The sequence below is a fragment of the Doryrhamphus excisus genome, linkage group LG1, assembly GCF_037039965.1.
Source record: "Doryrhamphus excisus strain RoL-2023G ecotype Guam linkage group LG1, RoL_Dexc_Guam_v1.1, whole genome shotgun sequence".
NCBI lineage: Eukaryota > Metazoa > Chordata > Actinopteri > Syngnathiformes > Syngnathidae > Doryrhamphus > Doryrhamphus excisus.
The window spans coordinates 8,453,358-8,467,348 of NC_136357.1; positions in this window are offsets into that span (position 1 = coordinate 8,453,358).

Genomic DNA, 13,991 nt, shown 5'->3' on the forward strand with positions numbered 1-13,991 from the left:
AGGCAGCTATAAGAAATAAGCCGCCCGAAAAGGGGGCTTATGTATTTTGAATGAAAACATTAGCATTCTCTTGAGTAGTGTAGTGTACAAAACACATGCTTGCAATACCAAAATCTTTTCCGCCTCACCACCAGCATGGAGTCTCCCACCCCCTCCTCCTCCAAAGCCATACCAAGGGTACACCTTGATGAGCAAGGAGGGAGGCTAATTCAGTCCTCAGGCTTAATTAATCCAATGTCTTCTTTGATGTATGACTCACAATTTGTGCTGCAAGAGCAGGTATTGTCTGCCGATAGAGCCGTCGAGCAGTATGTTGTCATCACAGGAGAAAGTTATGACTGGGGCATGAGGGAATGTTTACATTATTACGACCCAGTAAAAAGTCTTACACACTTTACACATTCCAAGACTGGATGTAGTTAAAAAATAATTGTAAAAATTATTGAAAAAATAGACTTGTGTAATGGCCCCTTTGTTTCCTTTGTCACAGGTTAAGAATATCACAAAATAATTTATCATTAGTGCTTTTTGGAGCCCAGCCATTGGGTACCAAGCATGTGACACTGCAGTTTAATTTGCATAAATGGCCATGAGGGTCACTAAATGATTGTGTGGACTGGTGAAACAAAGCTTTCATAAGAAATGTACAAAATGACCGTATGCTTTTTAACGTTTAACAACAGAAAATTAGTTTATTGACTAGCGGGTGTTGGAGTTGTCCTGTAACTGCGTTATTTTACAGGCAAGGTTTTATTTTGAACTAATAACTTTGGAAGACCAGGATCAAGTGACATTAATACCCAAAGGGTGTCATACATTCCAATGCTTTCTCCATTATGGTCCAGTTCTGGATTCATTTCTGTAGTTTTTTTCTGTTATGCCTGCCCGTTGTGTTGTTTTTCTTAAATAAAAAAATAGTAGGTTGTATCTAGGGATGCTCCAATAGATTGGCCTCCGATTAATATCGTCCGATTTCTGTAAAAACATTAAATCGGCATAAATGCCTTTTTTAAAAAAAAACAATCGCTATGCGGCAGCATGACAGCACAAACATGACATGAATGTGCATTTGGGCTGTGTCATGTAGGGTTGACAGCACCTGTATTGACCCTGTAAAAAAATCAATAAATAAATCAATGGATGTAAAAAAAAAATCACTGTCAAGTATGTTTGATCATTCCCTTGTCAAACCTTTGACTTCTCTTGTATCTTTCTGTAGTCGCTTTGCCTAGCTTTCCGAAGGTAGAATTATCCCCCTAGCTTTTCGTTTTTGGACTCCAAATATGATATTTTGTTTTTGAAACAAACAAGCAATGCGGTTAGTTTGGAGCTTGTTTTTCTCTTGCAGGGAAGTGTATATTACATCCATCGGGTATATACTGAATTTTTCAAGTGTCTATTAGTGTCATTAAACTGTTCGGGTATGTCTTGTCCTCCAAACTCTATTTGGGTATTGTTGTTTAATGAACATTAACTATTGGCCAGGGACCCTTGGAAGCGTCTAATGATGGCCCTTGCCAATAGCACTGAGCAGTATTGGCCGATCTCTCTCATGAATGGTTGTTATCGGAATCAGCACCATAGAACACTGATAGGAGCATCCTTAGTTGTATCTCAATTTCTGCTGTACCACTTTTGATAAGAGGTATCATGAGCTTGAATCTGTGACTATAGTTCAAGTACCAAATAACTTTGGAAAGGCATCAGTGTTCAGCAACAGTTTGTCTGTTAGTCCAGCTGAATACCGGCCCATGTTTACAAAACAGCCCAGTGTGAAATGTTGTTGACAGATTAAAATATTTTTCTTTTGCTGGTAAGGAATCAAGAACTCCAACAACTTGTGCCCGATGTTTGCATTGTTGGGAATTGTAGAGAAATGTCTCTTTACCTTACACACGAAGAAGCACTTCCCGGGAGCCGTTGCTAACAACGTAAACACAGAAACATAAGGAATCCCGCCTATGTGTGACATCACAAATGCCCTCTCATACCCCGCGTTTTCAGCCATCTCAGGCTTATTTCAGGGATCACCTCCAAATGCGCAAACCTCATTAACTTAAACTTTGGCATTGTTTAACACGAGAATAATTCTAACTACATTTCTAGGTCAGAAAAGTGGAAAAAACCACAATAGGTCCCCTTTAAGAAAACACAATTTCTCCTTAAAATGCATTGTAATGCAATTGTCCTACAAATATGGAGTTTGATTTACAATAGCAAACAGGCTCCTGTGGCGTGTTTATTCCATAGTATGATTATTGAGTGGTAAATGCTCTCCAAATCATGAATCACTTCACCACTTCCTCTGAGATTTGGGACTGTTTTTGCCCCCATGTTTTATGAATCCTCTTGTCACGGAGGGTTCTGTTTTTAAGTATGCATTGTCCTAACAGAGGTGGCACTTAAAACTAACGATGTCATAAATTTTTCTGGCTAATATGGCACGTGTAAAGGGAGCGTTGGTGGGTGGGGTGAAGGTCTGGTGATTTGAGAGGAGGGATGATGAGATTCGGTGGCCTAGCCCAAGCAATGAACTTGATTAAACTAATCTCATCTCTATCAAAGCATCCCTCTGATCCCCCTTGTCCCATTATTCATGGCAATGGGATAATTACACTGAGAAGCACGGGGTCAGACAGCTAGAACTGTGACGCGGGCCCTCAGACCCTGGGCTATGTGCTGCCTCAACTGTGCCGCCTGTTCATTTTAAAGACAGATTAATTATGGTCAATGGGATGGTTCACATCTGTCACTCTTAGTGAGGAAAAATGGAAATGATTCCTCTGAAGATGATAAAGGACGTATATTAAGTCATCTGCCGGTTGGAGGTTCAATAGAGCTGAATAGGGCTCTCGCATTTTAATTTTGACATTTGTCAGAATAATGTGGGAAACAGCAGGGGTAGTTCTAATAGCTTTATTGTATAATCGCTGTCCTGGAAAACACACAACCTTATATGTAATGACACCTGATTCTGATATATGCTGTCAATTTTACATAAACATATACTCTATATGGACATATGTGAATTCCCTTTACTTCATAATTCCACATAAATGTATGCACTTAATTAAGCCTGTGTGCAATGACCATTTATCTCATTTAGTCATGAAAATCTAATAGGACATGTAAGAAGATTCTTTGGAGAAAATCTGCTTACATGTAAATATGCATTTTATGTTCTCCTTCATTAATGAACTGAGATATGTTTATCTTTAAATGTTATTACTTGCATTGTACCTATAATTCTATGTGACCAAGCATTCTATTTAAGTATGCAAATTAAATCGTAAACATAATAATATGTATATGTTTATGCAAATGAGGTGTGCTTCAATGTATTAAACAGAGGGCCCGGCAGGGTACTTACAAATATTTTCCTTTTTAAGTAAATGTTTTCTAATTAATAAGACATAAATAATTGAGTAATGCAATATTTATGTAATCAACTCAGAGGTGTTTATGGTACGTCTGCAATCTTTCCAGGCACTTACATTTGCTGCTTCTGAGTGCTTTTCTACATATGGCGAGTTCAATAAAACAACAAGTGGGGGCTTCTTAAAAATAAATATAACCCCTGAACAGCTTCATGGTGCAGAGTGTATTTAAACTGCAGTTTGTATTTATTTGGTGGCTGTGTTCGACCTTTTAATTTTTATGAAGAGATGCAGTTAGGGGTGATTTCAATAGCGTCCTGTAGACCATTATGGTTTGCAGACACACGCACACACTGCCAAGCATACATCCCAAGGGAGGATGAACAGACAAGAGTAACAGACAACCAGTCAATGTAATTATCTCCTGGAGTGGTGTGTGTGTGTGTGTGTGTGTATTTATGGTGCTGTGGTTGTCGCTGTGGCCCTTGCTTGTCTCTGCAGGTTGTTTTTTCACCGTTCCAGTGATTGGGTTGCTCGCAGTGGTGTTTTTCCTCCCATTCAGCCTTTTAATGCTGTCCCCAAGGGCTTACTTTGCAATCACTGACAACTGACCACACCACTTCAAACTAACAAGATTATTTAGCTGCACAGTCCACAAGCTTTCCTATCACCCTCTGCTAAGACAAAGATCATGTTGTTTGTATTATTAGGAGCTAGATCCAAATCTGCCCCCCCCCCCCCCTTCCCCCCAAGAATGTGCATTGCTGGATGAATTCGTAGGCAATTTGTTGCAGTTTTCTTCCTCTGGGTCTCAACACTGTATTGAATTCTAACTTTTCCTTTCTTTGGGTGTCAATATTGAATTGTAATTGCATATTAATTTATCATCCCCCTCCTTCAGCATTAAGTCTTTCTGTTTGGGTTTTAATTAATGCACTAATCATACATATTTATTGCTTTATTATTTAGTACTTTTCGCTAGAACCATAATTTTACCTTGGCTGTTGCCAGTTTTCACTTTAATGTAATCTAACATAATATATTACCACTCTTTCATCCACTGTAAGTCAGGGGTCTCCAACCAGTAGTTCATGGTAGCTCCTAAGCACTTTTCAAGTAGCTCTGTAAAGGGCTTATTCATTTATTATTAACTCCTATACCGACAAAATTTGAAAGTAGGGTTCGGCAGTAGTCCTGAAGTCTTCAGGAGTGTTTGGGAGTGTGACCAATCACACTGGAGTGGGCATGCCCAGAGGTGGGCCATAGGGGGGAATAAATTAAAACAGACCGTTTTGGAAATCCCAGGAAATAAATCTGGAATAGGTGCCGATTCTGGAAGATCTACATAGCTTCTTGTGTGGGTTATGGTGTGTAGCTGCTCTATAGGAGACCACAACTCAATACAAAGGACCGAAAATGAGCATGATAGGTCCCCTTTAAAATATGACTGAAAAACAACCACAAGTTTCACTACTTTCTAATTTTCCATTTTTGCTTTCTTATTGTTTTTGTGCCATACTGACCCCTTAACCAAGTGTGGATGTTCACCTTCCTTGTTACAGTTGTAGCTTGTCACTTGCTCCATTGTTTACACTCAGCTTTGAGCACCTCTTTGCTACGGAACAACCGAAGATCCCTGCGGGGATGCGGAGGAGGAGAGGCTGCATAGCGAGAGTGAACAGCCAAAAAAATGATATAAAGTTTGCTGTATAAAGACAGTATCAACCATGTTTACCATCTGTTGTCATAGGCAATGCGAGAAGGAAGCGCTAAACCGGCTGCAGAGAGGCGACAGTACGTGCATGTGATTGGTTCCCTGCCAGTGATGTCACATCCAAGATGGTGTTGATTCAGAAAACTAATTGGGGGCGTGTCAGTTCACTTAATTTCACTCCTGTTGCATAATTGTTTATTTATCCATGACAGCAGTATGACAAAAGTGTTTTATTAAGTGAGTACTTTCATTTAATTGTTATTTTTCAAACTTTTTTGGTGTCATGAGCACTTAAAAGTCGCAATGTATTCAATAGCTCGAAAGTTTGTGCTGCATAATATTATGGCAGGATTTTAAGTCACTTAATTTTACAGCTTTATAAGCTCCTTTTTTGGCTGGCTAAGTATGCATTAGGTGTTTTTCCTTGAATCATATCTTAAGTAAATCATCATGTCTTGTGAGCTTGGCTATTAACAGCAGTGTCCTTTCATTCCCTTTTCATTCTCTAGACTCCTGATTTACACATTTTAAAACCTTGGCCATATCCCTTACCTTCCAAGGAGATAGTGTAATTAAATTTGTACTTTTTACAAGTCGTACTCGATAAATCTGAATAAATTAACAAGGCATTACGAAGACTGCTACATTAAATTTGCATAGTGTGTTTAATGAATATGCAAGTGCAAGTGAAAAGGTCTGCTACTGTGAACTCTTGAAATTAGCATAACTACTTCCAGCATGTTTCTTAAATAATGCTCTCATTTGCACATCACTGAGTTGGCTAATTCTAACTTCAGTCAGTGTGGCCTCATAATTAAGACTCCCGCTTTAATTTTTAATGAAGTTTACGTTACATCAATCCTGACAGTAATGAGAGGGACATGGAAACAAAAAGGGTGCTAATAATTAAATTCACCAGCCAGTTTGTGGCACAGTAATTCCTGAGGAGAAATTACATGGCTAATTATTAATTTGCTATTCATCCCATTCCGTGGATAGACTCGCATAACGGCTTGTCTTGGTGCCAGTTATGCTGAGATGCAAAATGCCTTTTCGCTGCCCCCAATGACTGGGAGGTCTCACATGGATTTTTAGTGCACAATTAATCATGTTGGCACTCACGATTAAATGCTTTTTATTGGTGCCCATTTATTAGGCCGTATTACCTGAGTTGGTTTAGCGCCTGTTGAAGTCTGTCACTGGTAGGACATAAACAGGGTAATGATTGAATAACGGGTCTCATATGGGAGCAATTCACCACACTGCATCAGAAGATTTTTTTTTTAATTTTGGGGAATGAGTACAGTCTTCCTTTAAAGTAATGGCTGTTAAATTTTAGCTTCATCTAAAATGTACAACGCATAAACAAAGCAGTTGCATTTTGCCGCTTTTAAACATATTACATTTCCATTCATTTTATTTGATGCAGTATATTCAGACAAAATATATTTGCTCACGTTTAATTACATACTATATAACTTGCTGAGGAGTGTTCACCAATAATGAAATGTTAAAATTCCAAGTGGCCTCTCAAGCCTTGGGGCTTGGGGGGGGTGGGGGTGGGGGTGGGGGTGTCTTGACAAGAGTTTGGAGTCCGTGGCACACACCCAAGCTTTCCTCCCTGAAAGAGATAAATTGGGTGACAGCTGTTCAACAATGACAAGCACTAATAGAAACACATTTTAACAAAGGTCCAAAACAAGCTGCAGTAATCATATCCATACCAAAACATATCCCATAAAAACAACATTTGCATATCCCATTCAGACCAGCATGCTCTGCTAAACTAAGCTACTAGCTTCTATTTGAAAGGAGTTTCGGCTTTTTGACATGTTTTGCGCGGGAGGGGATGGGTTATTGTTCTTGTTGTCATGATGACGGCTTTGCATTCACATTATGTCAACTTAGTCGAAACCCTTGAGTTTAAAATGTAAAGTCAATAGTAATGCGACTCTATAAATATATAGACTCTATAAATAGATGGATATCACTTAAATTCCAACAGCTGATGTCATGTTTTTATTTTTTTTAGACTACAAGCTAGTTGAAACGGAATCAACAGTGCCTCTGCTGGTGCCAAGTAGCCACACTCTGTTGCTTCAATAGCTTCAAGATAATTATCAACAATTAATTCCACAAATCGACCAAATTCTTTACAAACAGTACATCAATTATTAAAGTATGCCTTTGACTAGTTGAACACTTGTGCTTGTCCTCGTTTTTCAAAGACATATTTTCAAAAAGGCACATCATATACAGTGAATCTTCAGTACTAAAGACTTAGAATTGTTTATTGTGTTCTTATGACACACAGTGAAATGTACCATCCATCACATACTATTGTACCATGTCCATGTTTTGACAATCATGATGAAAGCGATATGCACCCCTGTGAGTTTGATAGCAATATTACTTTTTGAAAACTTGTCATGAAATCAAGCTCTTCCAATTGCCTTTATCTTCACTGCGACATTATACCCTCTCAGAAGAACCTCATCTTCCTTGTTGTCACAACAACAGCCCATTCTACGGAAAGTTAATTATTTGGGATTGTAATAGCCTTGGTTTAGGCAGGGGAACAGAGCATTTCCCATGCTGATGAGAATGTTAATACACATTTGCAGGCAGCCTACAGTTGTTGTGACCAATAGGGATGTTTCCTGATATGTGGTAGTACTTGACATTTCATAGAATTTCTCCTCTTGCTTTCCATCAGTTCATTATAATCGACTATTTCTTAACTCCAGATCAAATTTGTTTGACAGAAATGTAATTACATTCCTTTGTGTGCGTGCCGTGGCCCTTGTGTATTCCCTGACTATAATTCAAATGCTTTGCTAGCGCTGAAGTACTTGCTCCTGAACAGGTCAGAGTCAATAGCATTAGTTTCAAGTGTGGTCTCTTAAGGGCCTATACTAATCAACATCACAGTTCATCTGCTGTGTTGCCGCTACCCTTCAATGACACATGCCCTATACCAAATGCAGCTTCAAGTGTCCTTTATCAACAAGATTTCAGACACATAAATACATATTCTTCTCTCTGCATTCGCCATGCTCTCCTCAATCCTCGGCTGCTTGCCGTGTGGGGTTGCATCTCCACTCTGACATTGCAGTCTGGCAGAGAGTAATGATGCTTTGGATGTGTATCGACTCTGTTTCTTAGATGTACAAATATTCAAGCTTTAATTAATACAACAAAATCCTTGTTTCCCGTGCCCTTTTCATTAGTTGTGGATTAACAGGACCTTTATGTTTTCCTCACTGCAGCTTAGGTTAGCCCCCCCTATTACTAAACAAATGAATTAGTGCCTGGAAATGTGTCATGCATATTACCTATCAGCAGAGGAACAGTGAGCTGGCCAGGCATGAAGGAGCAGGGCGACATTGCTTATTTGGGTTTCTCTGCAAAGCCCTTTTGTGTTGTTGTGAGGCTTGTTTGTTGCTTTGCCATGTAAATTAGTCTTACAGCAGCATGATTCTCAGGCCAATTAATACATATCAATAAAAATGACACATATTACAGTATTAGTCATTGAATTAGTGACAGCGACCTTGTCGTGTAACAGTCAAAAAGTAAGCAGAATTAAACCGAAGCATCTGATGAGATCCGGTTCCTGTTTTCATAATATTTTTGTGCAAAAATCACCCAGGGGATACCTTGGATTCATAGTCTGCTGAGATTTGATACACAAGTCACTTGTATTAGTTTGTATTTATTTGTTTTGTGTTAATTATATATATATATATTACTTGAGAGCTCAACATGGGTTAACACTTTAATTTTGATGAAGTTATGACATTTTTCCTCTCATCGAGTCAAAAGTTACAGTCACAATACACATTTTATTGGACAATATACATCATAAACAACTGGAAGATGCCTATGTAGTTGTCTACAGCCATGTATTGCATGTATGCTGACCAAATCATCATTTAATTTCTTAAATAGTACCCTCTGTTCTAATAAATAGTGATTGAAAGTACAAGCTGAGGAGAGGAAAGTGTGCGCTTCTCTGCTTAGGTTTCTGCTCCCGTAACCGACAGATAAATGGAAGAAGATGGATGAATGCTCTTATAAACGCCATGCCCCAATTAATCACCTGCTGCATCAACTGTATTAAATAAATGTGTCACCTTAAAGGAAAACTGCACTTTGTTTTTAATTTTGCCCATCATTCACAATCCTCATGTGAAACAAGAACACATAGTTCTTTCTCTTCTACAGAGAGAAAACAAATTAGTATGAGCTAGCTAACTATGCACGTCATTGACATCTACTTATTTTGGCACTAAAGACCTAACAAAAATACACCAATAGTGTTCCATTTACATAACGGACTTGCATATTAACCAATTTACAGTGATATTTTACCAGCTAACACGAAAAACTATATTTATCGGAGTAATGCGACGCCTCGCTAGCCGCTCGTCTCAGTGTCACTCACAGATGGAACAGACAGAAGAGTGGATTTTGCGACAAAGACTCTATGCTGCTGTTGTTGACAGAAGTAGTGTAAGCTCCGGGGATAAATCCATGTGCCTAGGAAGGAATCTTCAGTAATGTTTTAAATCATCAAAATATGGCAAGACACTAAGTTTTAGATGCATCCATCCATCCATTTTCTATGACGCTTAAACAGCTTAAAAAGCTAGGTTAATTGGCGACTCCAAATTGTCCATAGGTATGAATGCGAGTGTGAATGGTTGTTTGTCTATATGTGCCCTGTGATTGGAAGGCGACTAGTTCAGGGTGTACTCTCCTCTCACACAAAGACAGCTGGGATAGGCTCCAGCATACCCGCAACCCTAGTGAGGATAAGAGGCATAGAAAATTACATGGACGAATGGCCACTAGGTGTCAGGAATACATTGATTAGGCAAAAGTGCTAGCGTGCGAGTCTACGTAATGTTTTATTTATGTCTACACTGCCTTATATTAATGAAACAAAGCAAAATTTTTGCTTAAATGTTCAAAGTAAACCAAAAAATAAACATACGCTAACTGAGGTTCCAGTGCATATTGCTTTTAGTGTAGCTTGTTGGCCATGTTTGTGTAGTATGTTGTAACAGCACTAATGGTGTGTGTATGAAACATGAAACATTTGCTGAAAGCACATCCATAAACGTCACTTAGCACCCCACTTTTTATGTTTCTATAAAATCACATTGTGTAGTTTGCTTCTCTTTTACGACGATAACTGGATGTCCGGACATTAATTTCATTTGAAAACTTTCCCGCAATAAACAAAAAAATAATAATATGACCTTCCCTGTGGGTGTCTCCACCATCAGACGTACATTTTTGTTTATGAGTGTCACAAACATCTTCATATTGTTATTATTATTATGTATTGTGTTGTTCTGGTCTTTGGCTTGGGCTAGCCATCCTTGGAGACTAAGCATTTCCCCCATGTATTAGATGAAAGACGGCAAGAAAATGCCCCTTATTTGGTCCCAGTTGGTTAAGTGTGTTCCGATCACTTCCAAGGTCTGGATGAACATGAGTCGCACAAAGGACCGTGCCTTGTAACCACACAGGCGCACAATAAAAAAAAAAAGGATTTGCCTGATGCCTTAAACCCCCAAAGGAGAGATGTGTTACTGGAGAGGTCTAATGAACAGCAATGTCGACTAAATGAACCCAAAGCTTTTTCATTATTTTGAATAATTCCAGGTAAACATCCAAGTAACCAGTGACCTGCTTTCTACCAGTAATACTCATTTCCTCTGTGATGAAAAGATAATAGAAAAGTGAGAGCAACAGAGACGAGAGGTTGAAGGTTAAACCTACAACTTTGACCCACAGGGGTCAAAATGTAAGTGACCCTCTTTATCAATCCATTTAGTGATCTTCACTTCTTATGTCACTTTTGATGTGTCTTACATCATCAGTTCACAACAGTTATGCTTTATCCTTCCATTAATATTATTTCATCCTGTGATACTCTTCCTCATTGGAGCTCAAAGCCCTCCATCTAATTTTTATCTTCTGCAAAATGTAACGCTTTGTTATTGAGCTTAATTCATATCTTCTTTTTTCTCCCCTCCCTCCTTTGCATAATAGGCCTTTTTATCTCCCTGCTTCACGGTGAAAGTTCACTCTCCTGTTGAGATTATTGTTAATATATTATGATCGAAATGTGGCTTGGTATTGCATTATTCGCTCATTTCCTGCGACATAGCCGAAGATCTCCATAATTGTTGTTCGTGTGAAACATAGTATAGTAATGAGGGCCTCATGCATTTTCCTTTCTATGTTGAAATGGACTCTTGTCATATTGTTATTCTGTTTTTCTCCTTATCTTCTTCCTGTCTCTCTTTCGCCATCCTCTTTGCCTCCCTTCTGTTATCTGTCAGCAGCTAACTATCATGTGTAGTTTAATAGGATGATTTGTTGTTAGGCAGACGTGTGTCAGAATAAGCCAGTGGAAAAAAGCTAAATGATGAAATGAGCATGCGGAGCGGCGCTGTCTTGTCTGTAATGAATAGTGCCGGGGTCGGGAGGCGTGTGGTGCAGTAGGGGGGCTCTGTTTTTGGTTCCAGTCGACAGCACAAACATGGACCTCAGGTAGTGTGCTCATCAGTCCTGCTGTTTCTCACCATATGGAGTCAATGATCTGGGAGAGCCCAACACACACATTACACACACACACACACACACGCTTGTGCTCAGATAGATAGATTTTTAATAAATTTATTTGATTGTTTTGAAGAGAAGATCGCTTATATTGCAATTTATTTGAGTAATGGAATAATGTCCGATTGTTCTGACCACCTGTTTCCGTGCCGATGTTTTATGAACAGAGTAATGATGCCCAGGGGTAAAGCTGTTACATGGATATAAATTAATGTAGTATGTCTGAAGTCATATTGTTGTTTTTTAGTCTACAAAGTAGTTAAGACTGAATCAACAGTGTCTCTGCTGGTTGCAGCCAAGTTACACACTCTATTTTTCCTCCATTGCTTCCAGACTGGATATAGCAACAATTCCACACAATGAACTGAATTCCTAACAATTGATTAGTCAAATACTATGTCCATCATAATCCTCGATGAATAGATAGATTATTATTATTTACCTGACGGCTGTAATGTAACTAAATGAAATAACCCAAATATTATAAACAGTTTTGAGGCACTGTAAATAGTAAACTGAATATATAATTAGGGATGCAACTAACAATTATTTCAATAACCGATTAATCGGGCAATTATGTTTTTGATTAATTGATTAATCTGATTTTGTAAAAAAAAAATGTATTTCCGCTTCTTTATTCAATAAGTACACAAGCACTAGGTTGCCCCTTGAATAAGTGTTTGTCAAATGTACACAATAATACAATCACAATCATCTTATTTAATCTAAAGCGTATTGTTTCAAATAATGCACTGGAAAGAATGATTTTTTGAGTTATACATGTAAACCACTTGAGAAAACTCTAAGTAATGTGTTTATTAAATAATCATTTGCAATTGTAATATGCTTGCTTAGTATTAATTAGTACATTTGGTAACCTGTTTTTGTTATGTACATTGAATAATGATACTTTAGTAACAGTAACGTAAATAGGATCAAAACCTACTAAGAAGTTCATAGGTAATGTCAGAGGCACTCATGAGGGCCCTCTGGTGGCCCGCCAGGCATGGCTGCAGCACACTCATGGCTGCCATTGGCCATTGAAATGCTTGCTGTTGTTTGGCATTTTAAACTCACATTTGTCTTCCATCCATCATCCATTTTCTATGCCGCTTATCCTCACTAGGGTTGCAAGTATGCCGGAGCCTATCCCAGCTGTCTTTGGGCGAGAGGCGGGTACACCCCGGACTGGTGGCCAGCCAATCACAGGGCACATATAGACAAACAACCATTCACACTCACATTCATACCTATGGACAATTTGGAGTCGCCAATTAACCTAGCATGTTTTTGGAATGTGGGAGGAAACTGGAGTACCCGGAGAAAACCCACACATGCAAGGGGAGAACATGCAAAGTGGAGACGCCAAGCGGCGAATCGAACCTAAGTCTTTCCGATCCCCGATCTCCTGACTACTGAACCCAAATACCTATGCATTTTTACATGATGTTTTAGAAACAAAAGCAATGTGTTAATAAATGATACTTAAGATGTTTTCTAAAATAAATCTTAAGACACAAGTATACCGTATACTTGAGTGAGTTAGTTCATATGAGAATGACCCTTGTGATATTTGCTTAGATTGTCTGTGTGGAAAAAGTTAACTTTTTTTTTTTCAAAGTAAATGTCACTCCAGATTTATTTTCAATATGGATTAATTGTTTAATCCATAAATTGACCAAATTAATATGAATCAAACATGTCTGTCATGTTTGTGTGACTATATTGTATTGTCTAAAACACAAAGATAATACATCTGCTTTCATGGCTGAATAAGGACATTTAAAAAAAACTTCACATTTGAGAGGTTGAAATCAGAAGGTATTTATATATTTAAAAAAATGATGAATTGATTACTAAAACAGTTGTCAATTAATTGTCGATCAATTAATTGATTAATTGTTGCAGCTCTTGCTCTCTCTCTCTATATATATAACAATGTAAGAATATAGCCTGTATAATAGTATTGTACTGCATATGGTATATGATAGTATAGTATAGTAGTTGTAGTAGAACACATAATATTCATTCATTCATTAATTTTCTACTGCTTATCCTCAGAGAGTCGCGGGGTGCTGGAGCCTATCCCAGCTGTCTTCGGGCGAGAGGCGGGGTACACCCTGGACTGGTCGCCAGCCAATCACAGGTCACATATGCATACTATTATTTTTGTTTTTAAATTAAAGTATAGTTTTTATGTCCATTTTTACTAATATTTAATTGGATGAAAAGGCACACAAGACAAATTGAATTGGACGTTC